General features: G+C 42.5%; 1 pseudogene; it reads left to right on the plus strand.

Moving 5' to 3' along the window:
* LOC111964655 (soluble guanylate cyclase gcy-31-like) overlaps positions 1-15,137 on the plus strand; it is a 57,228-nt pseudogene that overhangs the window by 34,994 nt on the left and 7,097 nt on the right.

A 15,137-nucleotide genomic window follows, 5' to 3' on the forward strand; every position in this document is an offset into this window, starting at 1 on the left:
CAATGCTGTGTGTGTGTGTGTGTGTGTGTGTGTGTGTGTGTGTGTGTGTGTGAGAGTGAGAGTGAACAGAATGAACAGGGAGGAGGAATCAGTATACAAAACCATGGTAGAGCTGTCACAAGCCAAGCCAAAATTGGATTAGTGTCACCCTTGATAAGGAGAAGGGCAAAAAAAGGAAGAGGGAAAAATTGGAAGAAGGAAACGGCTACTTTTTTTCTCCCCCTTGCAATAATTTAATTTCAAATTCAGGGCACTGAACGCATAAACACACTGTTATAGAGCCGGGTAAAGTTAATGGAATATTTATATGCAGACTCCAGAATATTTCTTTKTTTTTCTCAGCAGTCAGTTTTTTCCTTCGTTTTACAACTGCCTTTGTTAGGCTTTGACACCAWTTCTGCACCTCCAAGAGGACTGTGGTTCCATTGGCGGCTGTTGAAAAGGCCTTGTAGAGGGCAAGGGAATGGGAGCTGTGATTTGTCAGGGACTATTAGCTTCTCACCACACCGACTCACATAGAAATCAATGCAAAGGAATAACGAACCGCCCCACACCATGCTTTCTAAACTGCCCTGGAAGATTCAATAAACTAATGCAGAGAGGGAGGGAAGATAAGAGTATTAGGTATTAGTGCGACCCATAACAATATAGCTAGCTACAGTACAGCATCTCTGCAGGGAGGAGAGAGAGAGAGAGAGGTGAATGTATGACAGATGAGTAAGTGAAAAAAAGAGTGTAGAAAGTGGGGACAAGGAGAGAGAAGAGCGAAAGAGGGAAAGACAGACAGATGTAAGAAAGAAGAGAGCGAAAACTCAGAACTTAAAGGAGGGTGGAGAGAAGGGGAGAGAGTGATAGAGTGAGAGGAAGGGAGAATGGGAGGCCCTAGGAGGATAAAGCCACACAAGTCGCCCCATCGACATTGTTGTTAACATTCAGTTAGAGTAGCTGCTACCTCTGCCGCTGTGTATACAGTAAAACCAATAAGAGGCTGGTATCATGGGATTGAGGGAGAGAAATATGGCACATTGTTGTGCTGGGAAAGCGATGAGGGAGATTGAGAGATGGGAGCCGGATAGACTCCTATTAAGTATTCAACTACAGGGCACAAWAGTTACAGCACATACAGCACCGTAGCTGAGATTTCCATTTGCCCCATCCTGTGAATCATCCATAAAGCTTTTGCGCAGTCACGGCCCAGTTATACTACAGGATTTGCAATTTTATCAGGGGCCAGAGGCAGTGGCAGTATGGAACAGAATGTTAGGCTGTACTGTTACTGTCATGATGTGGCATCAGGTTTAACACAGTGGAAATGTTTCAATAAGACCCCCACCTATAGCATTTGTGTTTCCATCTGCATGAAATTACAATAATGGCATCGAATGTTGATATATGGTCACTATTTCAATGGAGCAGACCATTTATGCAGCCAACTCAGGTGTGCTGAATCAGGTATGCACTATGCATGGTCTCTTCCACCTGGCACCCTTGTGATCAAATCATCCACCAGTTAAGCTGGTTGAGGCTGATAACTCCTAAGATAACAAGCAAGGAATGGGGTGGGAGGGCTGTGGAAAGTAGCACTGAGTGCAGATGACAGGATCAGCGTGTGGTGTTGCACACTACCATTTCAGATATCATTTGAATGGACTGGGCTGCTTTCAGAAACTACAGTCCCTTTACACAGGTACTACATGATGTAATATAGCTGAAATCAAAGCAAAATCACATGAGTCATTTCCCCTTTAAAATAATTGCCTTAGACATCTGTGTGGAGAGATACTTCTTGGCACCAACAGCACATTGTTATCTTCCTCCATTTCCCAGCTTAGAAGAAACAACAGACATCCTGGGTCGCTCCTGCACAGTTGTAGAGAGGCCATTAAATAAGACAGTAACACCTGGAATAAAGGGAGAGGCGGCGAGAGAGAGAAGGGGAGGAAATCCAGCTCTGGCAGGAAATGTGGTAGAGGATGCTTAATATCACACAAAATAAAATAACTACCTCTGGTTCACCACACACCTGTCGTATTGTTGTAGAGAGTGGGGGAGGAGGGGCCATTTGTGGTTGGAATAGGTGAAGTAATCTTGTTGAAGAAGTTTCACCATGTACAGGAGTACCTGGCTGGCTAACGGCTAATTTCACTCATTGATTCAGTAAACAATGTTAGCCTACATTTGGTTACAGTGCATGAATAATACATAAGATCCCTAATTAAAACGCGTTTGTCTTTGAGTTTCCTCTTTGTAACAACAGGTAGGCCTTGAAGAGGTGAACGTCGGGAGCCGACTCGAATCGCTTCGGAGAAAGAGCCTTTCGTTTGGCTCCCTGATTTGCATACTGCACTGCTTTTTGATTCTCTAAAGAGGGTGACTCCAGACGGCAGAAACACATAGTGGGGAGAGTGCGTCAATCTGGTCCACGCTTCGTTTGTTTGCAGGCTACATAATAATTTGGCCAAGTAAAAATGAATTTGAACGCGCATTTTACGATCTGACATTATGGTAGCCTACCTTTTGTGCTTTGTATTGGATATTTGCTATTTGTTTCATGGTTCTACGTAGATGTTAAGCATTTTAAACGAAGAGGCGTTTGGGAACCAAATGAGACGGCTCTTTTACGTGAACCAAAAATACTCACCGAAAATACTCGGAATGCCCATCACTAGTGGCAGTGTAGTTTCTCTCTCTGTTGACGTCCATTGATGTTTTCATTTGAATGGGGAGCGTTGTAACGGTGCCCCCTAGCGAATATTTAGAGAAAAGTAGATGAGCGCATGAAAACCTAATCAGTTGTCGGTCGAGCCTATTCACACAGACAGAATAAGCTCGACCGACAAGTGAGTGAGTGCGCTCATCTACTTTTCTCTAAATATTCGCAAAGGGGCACCGTCACACTGCTTTACAACGGAACTAAAGCTTCGAAAATTAAGTGTTTATATTTGTATAATTAGCTTGATTCTGCGCGCGGGATGCAGGAAGGCTGGTGGGGTGGGGAGATCAGTCGGTCTTGGCCAAAAGTGGTATGGCTGGTGCACCATATTTGTGAATATTTGTAGTAGTTATTCAAACCAACCTGTTATCAATCCCAAAGGATTTGGTTTTTGGAAACAGGCTACGGGTAGATTTGGCCTACTTGGACAATAGGTATATAGCCTGCCCTACAGGCTAACAACATAGCTGATATATACTCTCCCTCCCCTTCAGAGTTTATAGAACGGGCAAAACCATTGCCTCAATAAGCACCATCAAGACAATGTTCACACTCCCAGGGCTTTCTCAATCCAACCGTACTTGCAACATGAGACACAATTTTCCCGCGGGTGCTGATAACGGGTGCGTTTAGCATAGCATTACAATAGAGCACTTCACGAGCATCTGTAGCCTAGGCTACACCAATGCTCCAACACATTATTTGTTTTTGGGGGGGGGGGGTTACAGGTTACACTTTAACTTCTAAAACCTGATAGATATATATTTATATCTTTAAATATCTTCCCTTTATCCGGACTGCAATTAATTTAATTTAATTTGAATGAACAAATCAAACCCCGAAAATCCATTGAAGGGCTGCTCCAGACGTTGCCCATCCCATAACCTAGGCTTAGAGAGGCTACTTATTTTTAAAATATATATATTTGTCACAATGCACTTCATAGTCCACAGCCCTATATGTACAATTATACAGTATATTGATTTATTTAAAACATTTAGACTTATATCACAGGGGGGGCATGCCCCTCTTGAGAGATTCCCCACAATAAGCCCACACACTTTTACTTTTGGCATTCATAACCAAGATCCAAACACAGACTTACAGTACACACACACATTGGCCTGATATGTCTTCAGCGAGCTAGAAAGTCACCACTATTACCTTTTCTTTGGTACCTGCCAGAAACATGCCTTGGCACTCTTATTTTAGGCCCTGCCACCCATTGACTTGATAGAGAAGTGTCTGAAGAGGGCCAGTGTCACGAGCAGGTGTTTGGCCAGTCAGATCAGGGAGCAGCATTTTGGCATTCGCTCCCGCAGTTGGACCAGCGAATTACATACCACTGAGGGACTGCAGGTAGGGGACCCATATTTTCACCCTCTTCTTCTGCTTTTTCTTTTGGAAAACTTTTGATATACTATGGGGAAACATTTGTGTTAGCGGGCTAAATGGTGTGGAACATAGATTCCGGACAATTTTAGGTCCGAGGTGCCATAGACTAGAGGCAACACTGTGCAGTGTAGTGTTTTATTTAAAGATGAGTCTTTAAAGGATAATCTTCTGCTATTGTAAAAGTATTCTGATCAACACTGACAAAAGAGTATTGTGTAACAGTGTGCTTAGGTAGGGAGGTGTTTGAGGAGGTTACCTGGCACTAAGACCTCAGGGTAAGAATGTAAAGTAACTCATTGTGCCTGTATATGTATGCATGATTTGTGTGCATGTGAAAATGTGTTTGTGATATAGGTGTGAGATTGATTTTCTTTTTACTCATTGGTTAAATACTACATGTAAAATGCAAGTACTGCACATGTGCTAGTTATAGAATAGAGCTGTGAGTAGAGCAAGATTTCAAAGGGGAGAATCTGGCTCTGTCTGAAAACCTCATTCATATTGTTTCATGTCAATCCTATTCAAGATACCCAAAAGGGATGATTTATTGTTTTTGGAAACATTTTGTGACAATGAATAATGAGGGACTTCATAGTTTTTAACATCTAGTTCATTCAACTTTTTCTTTCCTTACCGTTCCTCAGTAAAGCAGTTAAACTTGGCAGAAATCTGGAGGTTCCCAACCCCCTTAAGATGTACGGCCTGTACTTGGAAGCAGTGAATGATTATATRAACGAGTCGTACGGAGAGGATGTATGGAGACTGATAGAGGCCCGGGCAGAGATACCGCATCTCAAGTTTGTCCGCCATCAGATGTACAAGTACGGCCATATCCCATCTAACTGTCGGYGCWAACTARWTCTCTGTACCCATKATATGCGTCAWYTTTACTTTATATTCTAACTTTACCAGGAAYGGAAGTCACKTGAGGTTTCACTTGAATCTCTTTCCTGARAGACTTYGCAAAAGCACAWCAAGTTWACATAGACCATCAATACATAACACACACARAGKCAACAGGTCAATGAATGCACTAARTGTAAGTCYCTCTGGATAAGAGCATCTGCTAAATGACTAAAATGTKKATGTAAATGTCATATCTAGGTATCRTCCTTCTTCCCCTGCAGTGACAACCTGATCCTGCGGCTYGCCAAGGCAGCWGGCGAGGTCCTGGGGAAGACCCATGATGAGCTCATGTATGCCTTCGGGGTTTACATGGTGAAGAGGATCGGGAACTARGGCTACGAGAGGATTCTCAAGGTGACCTYGTGCCTAGTGGCCCTCCTCAAGTGTCTMAGTTAACACTWGGCATAATTGGCCCTAATCAATYATKAATACACTGGTGTYTGTGTGTGTAATYTCKTTATTWATCCCTTYTCCATTCATCCAGGTGTTGGGGCGTAATGTGCGTGACTTCATCAATGAGCTGGACAACCTGCACGAGTACTTCCGCTTCTCRTTCCCCAAGGTGCAGCCTCCCAGCTTCTGTGTGGAGGAGGAGTGTGAGACCAGCCTCACCCTGCACTACCGCAGCACCCGCAAGGGCTTCACCCAGTTTGTCAAAGGTAGGTAGGGAGCACCACAGAGGACAAACATAGCAAACACTCTTTTTCTGAACGCACTATATTATATTTGGTAATACTATACATAGGATGCATGTCACACATCTCCAAACTGTAAAAATACTTGTTCTCTCTTCCCATACTGTAGGCCAGCTGTCTCAAGTGGGAAGGCAGTTCTACAATACAGACATTGAAGTTGAGATCCTGTCCAAAGAAGAGACTGAGAAGATGACATATGTGGTATGTACTGTACTGTGGGCATCTACCTATCTGAAGCTACTTCTTTTCAACAATCTTATGTACACCCCAGCGCACGCGGAAGTAACTCCTCCGACCTAGGAGTGCATCACTTTCCAAGTGCTACTGTTTGCCCCATTGTCAAACAACTTTAGTTTCAGGCCCGATTGTCATGATACTCACAACCTTAAGATCCTCACAGTTGCGTTGCCGTGATGTCTCTTTGCCGCAGATCTACAAGATGAACTTTGACAACGCTGCCTTCAAGCACCGCATGCCCCAGCAGAAGACGGCCCCGGGCTACGAGAAGCTACCCATGAAGAGGGGCATCTTTTTCGACATGTTCCCCTTTAGTGTGATCTTCCGCCGGGACATGACCATGTACCGCATTGGGGACGGCCTAAAGGAGGTCTTCTCCGACCTGCAGGGCAAGAAGGTCAACGAAGAGTTCACCCTGGTGCGGCCCATGCTGGAGTTCAGCTGGGACAACGTGAGTACAGGAGGGGAGAGAGAGGGGGATGAGGGTTCTGTTACATTTGGTATGGTTTTTCCACTTACCTAGGCTATTGTTGTCAATCCAGAGAGTTTTTTAGTGGATATTTGGGTTATTTAGTAACATTCAACAACCCCCTTTAATGGTCACAAACATTGAAAATCATGTTTTTCATCACATTGGATGATATTTGGATGAAATCAGTTCAAAGTAGGGTAACCCAAGTATGAAGAATGGCTGTAGCTGGCACATTGATAATGTTTGATCATAAAGTTACTGGTCCCCTCCCCTTGTCAAACACTTGGATTCAGTCAGGCTTTATCCAACGTCACATAAAGCCGGAAATGTAATACACCAGTAGCGTCTTATCATCTTAAATAATTTAAATATGTACTGCCTTAAAACCATAATTGCATGTGTTCCTATGCCTTGCTTTGGCTTTGTTTACAAACCGTAGGCAAGCTACTAGTAGCTAGCTCAAGCAGAACGTACAACCAAATAATATATATATTTTTAAATATACTGGTAGCCTTTCATCTGTGGTGTGACTGTTAGCTAGCAAGCTACTTACCAGCATACCGGGGAAAAGCACATTGTGACTGGATGCCATAGTGTAAATTTAACGTTACACTATTTTCTGAAGAAAGAAGACATCCGACAGCAGTGTCTCATTGTTATTTTGGGTGGACAGGCTGCACTGAAAATTACAATTATGTCACGGGTGTGCAGTGCACATTTTGAGCGAAGTTGCTTTATCAAATGGGGAGAATATTCGATTGGTCTTGCCAGGAAGCTAATCCTAAAGACGGATGCAATACCATCATTGACATTGGAACAGTGGGTCTTGCAAGCGCTGACCATAATGTAAGTATCATTATGATTTTCACTTTTCATCTACTTTTGGTATTTTCACTATCATCAAGCTGTAATGATAGACATTTTAGAAAATTCAACATCTATTTTGTCTGCACAGATTCCCAGGCCACCACCACAGCAGGAATGCTGTGATACAAAATCTGCTTTCCAAAGGCAAAGAAGGGGGGGATATGCTGTGAAACATGTGAAGACAGACCCAACATACTGTAAGCCATTTATTCATTTCCAGTGGTGGAAAAAGTACCCAATTGTCATACTTGAGTAAAAGTAAAGATATGTTAATAGAAAATTACTCAAGTAAAAGTGAAAGTCACCCAGTAAAATACTACTTGACTAAACGTCTAAAAGTATTTCGTTATAAATATACTTAAAACCTCTCTGGGATATGTGGGACGTCACCTGGCCAACATCCAGTGAAAATGCAGAGCGCCAAATTCAAATAAATTACTATAAAAATTAAACTTTCATGAAATCACACATTCAATATACCAAATTAAAGCTACACTTGTTGTGAATCCAGCCAACGTGTCAGATTTCAAAAATGCTTTACGGCGAAAGCAAACAATGCTATTATCTGAGGATAGCAACCAAGCAAACAAACACAGACCATCATATTTCAACCCTCCCGGCGCAACACAAATGCAGAAATAAAGATATAATTCATGCCTTACCTTTGACGAGTTTCTTCTGTTGGCACTCCAATATGTCCCATAAACATCACAAATGGTCCTTTTGTTCGATTAATTCCGTCGATATATATCCAAAATGTCCATTTATTTGGCTCGTTTGATCCAGAAAAACACCGGTTCCAACTTGCACAACGTGACTACAAAATATCTCAAAAGTTACCTGTAAGCTTTGTCCAAATATTTCAAACTACTTTTGTAACACAACTTTAAGTATTTTTTTACGTAAATAATCGATAAAATTGAAGATGGGATGATCTGTGTTCAAAACCGGAGGAAAACAATGTGTAGCATGCTTTCTGGTCACGCGCCTCTAACAAACAGTACACTTCACTGGAGCCTCATTCTGAACATGGCTACTTCTTCATTTCTCAAAGGCAAAACCTCAACCAATTTCTAAAGACTGTTGACATCCAGTGGAAGCGATAGGAACTGCAGGAAGGTCCCTTAGAAATCTGGATTCCCAATGAAAACCCATTGAAAAGAGTGACCTCAAAAATAAAAGTCTGAATGGTTTGTCCTCGGGGTTTTGCCTGCCAAAAAAGTTGTTATAGTCACAGACATGATTCAAACAGTTTTAGAAACTTCAGAGTGTTTTCTATCCAATACTAATAATAATATGCATATATTAGCATCTGGGACTAAGTAGGAGGCAGTTTACTCTGGGCACGCTTTACATCCAAATGTGAAAATGCTGCCCCCTATCCACAAGAAGTTTTAAGTATCAAAAGTAAATATAATTGCTAAAACATTTAAGTATCAAAAGTAAAAGTATAAATCATTTCAAATGACTTATTAAGCAAACCAGATGGCACAGTTTTCTTTAGATTTTATTTACTGATAGCTAGGGACACACTCCAACACTTCAGACATCATTTTCAAACGAAGCATTTGTGTTTAGTGAGTCCGCAAGATCAGAGGCAGTAGAGATGACCAGGGATGTTCTCTTGATAAGTTTGTGAAAATTACAATTTTCCTGTCCTTCTAAGCATTCAAAATGTAAAGACAACTTTTGGGTGTCAGGGAAAATGTATGGAGTAAAAAGTACATTATTTTCTTTAGGAATGTAGTGAAATAAAAATGTTCACAAATATAAAAAGTGTAACTACAGATACACCAAAAAACGAATTAAGTACTATTCTTCATTTCAAATCTGCACCAATTAAGCATTTCAGGCACACAAAAATTCAAAATACAAACATTGAAACGTTTCACAAAAAAGTGCACAACCAAATATTGCATATTTCAAATTGAGTACTTCAAAAACACATTGTAAAATGAATAGATCACGACATCAACGAATCAATAGCATCATAACTCGGAACAGTAAATAAAGGAAAATAAATTCACTACCCATTTAACAAACATTTCCCTTTTCATAAACATTACAGGCTATGTAGACAGCTTCCTGGATCTACTCTTCAACAAGGCCACGCTTGATCCAGCATGTTACAGTATGTGGGGAAGCTGGGGAAGCTGTGTGAGCTGTCCATCCCAGCACCCCTGTTTGCCCAGTGTGAGAGTTCTGACAAGGAGGAGGCCATAGTGTCCCGCTTCAATCTTGGGGGTGACTGAAGCCAAGTGGGTGACTGAAGTCTGCTTGATTGAAGCGGGGTACATGGGTCCCCCTCCCCATCAATCTCTGTGGTTGGTTGCATTACCTAAAGCCTAAGTAATTAACTTTTACATGATATGATATCACATTTTGTTCATTTCTATGTTTTTTTCTAGCATTTGGATGGGAGATTAGTGTTACAAATTGTACGACTCAATTTGACTCATGTCCAATGATGTCTCACCATTATTTCTCACCATTATTTCTCATGAGTGTTCATGTTGATCAATATTTTGGGCTGTGCTGTCATATTGTAAATGATCAAATAAATGTCTGATCAATACATATAATTCTGAACATATTGTTATTTATAATGCAAGCATTTCACTACACCCGCAATAACATCTGCTAAATATGTGTATGTGACCAATAAAATGTTATTTGATTTAATGCAGAGGCACCAATAAATTGTCCAGTACACTTATTGTATGCTGTTTGTATATTCTCTTATGTGTAAGCTTCTAAGATCACTCAGGCTTTACTATTCTTGTGAAGAAGTGTATCAGTGAGCTGTATTCTGTAATTAGTTATAAAATAAAACAAATGCAATTGCTGCTGTTTGTCTGATATCCAACAGTTCTGTTGACTATGAGAGCATTTTGCAGAGAAAATGGGTTGAGCCAAAAATTTAGGCTAGGAATGACATGTGGCCCATTGTTTACCTGTTCATCAATGACATGTGGCCCATTGTTTACCTTGTTACAACGACCACAAGGGCGTTTCAAAGAGCTGTCAGTCAAGGCGAGCTCATGAATATAAGCTCCCTGCCCACTCAGCCTGCTCTTTCAGGCTTCCTGATAGTTAGAAATGAGAGAGAATGTAACATTTCTTCAATTCTGAGCATTTTAATAGTGTACAAATATTATGGGTGATGTTTTTGTCATTCAAAGGCATTTTTACTTGGGAAATAGGATACCTGTGCGGGACCTTTAAGCATCACTATGTCTGCATGTATCAGGGCCAGTCTCAGAATAAAGAATCTCAGAGTAAGAGTGCTGATATAGGATCAACATTGCCTTCACAATCACAATAAATAAGGTTACACGGACAGTGTGGACCTGATCCTAGATCAGCACTCCTACTCTGAGACGCTTTGTGAATACGGGCCCTGGATTTGACTGAAGTCATCTGTTTCCATGCTTCCCCTCAGATCTACACCCACCTTAACAATGTGTTTGAGCTACTGTCCAAAGCTGTGGTGGAGAGCAAGCAGAAGGTGAATGTCCCTAAACTGAGCAAGGAAAAGGAAGATGAGGGAAAAGAGGAGAGCGAGAAACCCAAGAGAGAGGAAGAGAGAGGTACAGAGAAGTCAAGGGTCCGCCCGTCGCCACAGTCAACCGACAGGAGAGGGGAGTACTTTGTCCCTAACAATCTCTAGCACATGTCTAATGTTTAAGTGATTTTGATTAATTAAGGTCCAATGCAGCTGTTTTTATCTCAATATCAAATCATTTCTGGGTAACAATTAAGTAAGTTACTGTGATTGTTTCAACTAAAATTATCAAAAAGAAAGAAAAAATTGCTTCTTAGTAAAGAGCAATTTCTTAAACAAGAATTTTGCTAGGACTGTCTGGGAGTGGGGAGGGGAAAACTAGCTGTTATTTGCAGAGAGGTTTGGAACTCTCTTTCGTATTGGTCTATTCACTTAACTTACTGCCTGGTGATGTCAACAGGCAGGCTAAATCTCCATCCCACCAAAAAGGCTGACATTTCAAGCAGTCCTTTCAAACAGCTCTTACACTAAAAGGGTATTATAATCATTTTCATAATTTCACAGTATTATTCCAACCTCATAGTGTGGAAATATATATAAAACACAGGAAAATCTCATTTTTGACTGCACTGGGGTTTGAAATTCTTCCAATATGTGTAACAATAAAAAATATCTCTGTCAGTGCTGTTATAAGCATGAGTGAAATGCATTAAATAAATGTCACTCACTCAGCAACCCATTCTCCCTCCCTATCTCATTCCCTCCCTCCCTCCGTCATTCATCCCCTCCTTTCCTCTGGCCCATTAGATGTGAAGTCTGTGGAGGAGATGAAGGGAGACCAGGAGTTCAGCAGTGCTCTGACTCAGTACAACAGCTCAGCCAACTCAGGGGGAGAGGACATCGAGCTGCTCGCCTTCCAGACTGTCACCGGTGAGAACCCCTTCTTCCTCGCCCTCCACACTTCTTTTTATCTATCTTCCCACCTGTTCAGCTCACCGAAATAAGCGTACATGCTACATTGTTGGTGACAATTCTACATTTCAAACCAATGTTTCCAAGTTCTATGTCTGTGGATGACCCTGCTCTTCGTCATCCCCAGGGAAGTGCAGTGAAACTATCTTCGAGGATATGAGGGAACCTCCCAAGAAGCCCCTCCACCTGAAGGGTCAAATGAAGTACGTCCCCCAGTGGGACTCGCTCATCTTCCTCAGTACMCCCATGTAAGACCACCRACAACATCCTTACAGTACCTAGTCKTTATCTGACTATAAAGGCAATACGTAATCCAATTCAAAACTTGCCTTGAGGCTACAGCTATGTGATGCCACGGTCAGACGCGCTTACAAAGCAACCAAAAAAGGAGAATCAAAAGCTTCGATAGTATAAAAACAAACAAAAAGGTATTTTACAAACAAAGATAATTTCATGGACTATAGTCCATCCAGGCCTACCTGAGCCATAATACCAAACCACAAATTAGGTATAGGGAAGGGGAACATGGGAAGAAGGGGGTTTTGCCAAGGTAAGGCTCCATTTGTCAAATCTGACCATAATTCTATCCTCCTGGTTCATGCTTACAACCAAAAACTAAAGCAGGAAGTACCAGTGACTCGCTTAATACGGAAGTGGTCAGATGACACAGATGCTACGCTACAGGACTGTTTTGCTAGCACAGACTGGAATATGTTCCGGGATTCATCCAATGGCATTGAGGAGTATACCACCTCAGTCATCGGCTTCATCAATAAGATAAGTGCATTGACGACGTCGTCCCCACAGTGACCGTACATACATATCCCAAGCAGAAGCCATGGATTACAGGCAACATCCACATCAAGCTAATGACTAGAGTTACCGCTTTCAAGGAGTGGGACACAAATCCGGACGCTTATATGAAATCCCGCTACGCCCTCAGATGAACCATCAAACAGGCAAAGTGTCAATACAGGATTAAGATTGAATCCTACTACACCGGCTCTGACGCTCGTCGGATGTGGCAGGGCTTGAAAACTATTACGGACTACAAAGGGAACCCCAGCCGCGAGCTGCCCAGTGACACGAGCCTACCAGACAAACTAAATGCCTTTTATGCTCGCTTTGAGGCAAATCAACACTGAAGCATGCATAGAGCACCAGCTGTACCGGACGACTGTGTGATAACACTCTCCATAGCCGATGTGAGCAAGACCCTTTAAACAGGTCAACATTCACAAAGCCGCGGGGCCAGACGGATTGCCAGGATGTGTACTCTCAAAGCAAGCGCGGACCAACTGTCAAGTGTCTTCACTGACATTTTCAACCTCTCCCTGACAGAGTCTGTAATACTTACATGTTTCAAGCAGACCACAATTGTGCCCAAGGAAGCGAAGGTAACCTGCCTAAACCTGCCTAAATGATTACCGCCCCGTAGCACTCACTTCGGTAGCCATGAAGTGCTTTGAAAAGCTCGTCATGGCTCACATCAACAGCATCATTCCGGATACCCTAGACCAGGGGTGTCAAAGTCAAATGGACGGAGGGCCAAATAAAAAATTTAGCTACAAGCCGAGGGCCGGACTGTTCGAATGTTCATTGAAAAATTTTTAAATGACGCATATAGTCTAGTGAACCTAATTGAACCTACTGAAAACCTAACAAATATATTCCAATATGATCAGATAAATAAAGCAATATTTTCTTATGGTTTTTGATGAAATCCCCCTCCGTAAATGGCCGGGCTGATTTAGCGATCTCTTCTGCCAAAATAAAACTGGCCTTGACAGCAGCCTGGCCTTGTGATTTGGCTTTTTTGAACAGAGCCTGTCGAGATTTGAGGCCTCGTTTTAATTCCTCTGCCTTTTGTAGCCTTTGTTCCATGTCCATATTCTTGTTTTTGTCCGCGTGTTTCGTTTCATAATGTCGTCTCAGATTATACTCTTTCAGTACCGCCACACTTTCTCCACACAGAAGACACACAGGTTTTCCAGCTACCTCCGTGAACATATACTCCGACTCCCACCTTGTTTGAAACCCCCGGTTCTCAGTGTCCACCTTCCGTTTTGCCATTTTTGATGGGTATCTGAAAGTTAATTTTACTGTGATGCTGACGACTGCTGTGCCAATAAATATTGAAATGAAGCAGCCTACTGCTCGGTGCGTCACCGTTGCATTGTGGGAAATGTAGTATTGGTGCGTGTAAAAGATCTGCGGGCTGCCGGCTTGCTGCGGTCTGCGGGCCGGTTCTAATAATAAATCAAGATCATCCCAGGGGCCGTAAAAAACCTTCTCGCGGGCCGGATGTGGCCCGCGGGCCTTGACTCTGACATATGTGCCCTAGACCATCAATGTGAGCAAGACAAAGGAGCTGATTGTGAACTACAGGAAAAGGCGGGCCGAACAGGCCCCCATTAACATCGATGTGGCTGTAGTGGAGTGGGTCGAGAGTTTCAAGTTCCTTGGTGTCCACATCACCAACGAACTATCATGGTCCAAACACACGAAGACAGTAGTGAAGAGGGCACGACAAAACCTTTTCCCCCTCAGGAGATTTGGCATGGGTCCCCAGATCCTCAAAAAGTTCTACAGCTGCACCATCGAGAGCATCCTGACCGGTTGTCTCACCGCCTGGTGTGGCAACTGCTCGGCATCTGACCTTAAGGCGCAACAGAGGGTAGTGCGTACGGCCCAGTGCATCACTGGGACAAAGCTTCCTGCCATCCAGGACCTATATACTAGGCGGTGTCAGAGGAAAGCCCAGAAAATTGTATAAGACTCCAGTCACCCAAGTCATAGACTGTTCTCTCTGCTACCGCACGGCAAGCGGTGCCGGAGCGCCAAGTAGTTCGCTACCGCACGGCAAGCGGTGCCGGAGCGGCAAGTCTAGGACCAAAAGGCTCCTTTACAGCTTCTACCCCCAAGCCATAAGACTGCTGAACAATTAATCAAATGGCCACCCGGACTATTTACATTGACCTCCCCCACCCCATTTGATTTTACACTGCTGCTACTTGCTGTCTATTATCTATGCATATTTACTTTACCCCTACCTACATGTACAAATGACCTCAACTAAGCCGGAACCCCTGCATACCGGTACCTCGTTATTGTTTCTTTATTGTGTTACTTTTTATTATTTTATACTTTAGTTTATTTGGTAAATATTTTCTTAACTCTTTCTTGAACTGCATTGTTGGTTAAGGGCTTGTAAGTAAGCATTTCACTGTAAGCATTTCACTGTTATATTCGGCGCATGTGACAAATAAAGTTTGATTTGATTGCTTTCAAATACCCATAATTACCATAATAGAAAACCCAAAACATGATTTCTGTAAGGACAGACGCTGGACCCGGACCCGATGTCACCAACAA

The sequence above is a fragment of the Salvelinus sp. IW2-2015 genome, linkage group LG6.1, assembly GCF_002910315.2.
Source record: "Salvelinus sp. IW2-2015 linkage group LG6.1, ASM291031v2, whole genome shotgun sequence".
Taxonomy (NCBI): Eukaryota; Metazoa; Chordata; class Actinopteri; order Salmoniformes; family Salmonidae; genus Salvelinus; species Salvelinus sp. IW2-2015.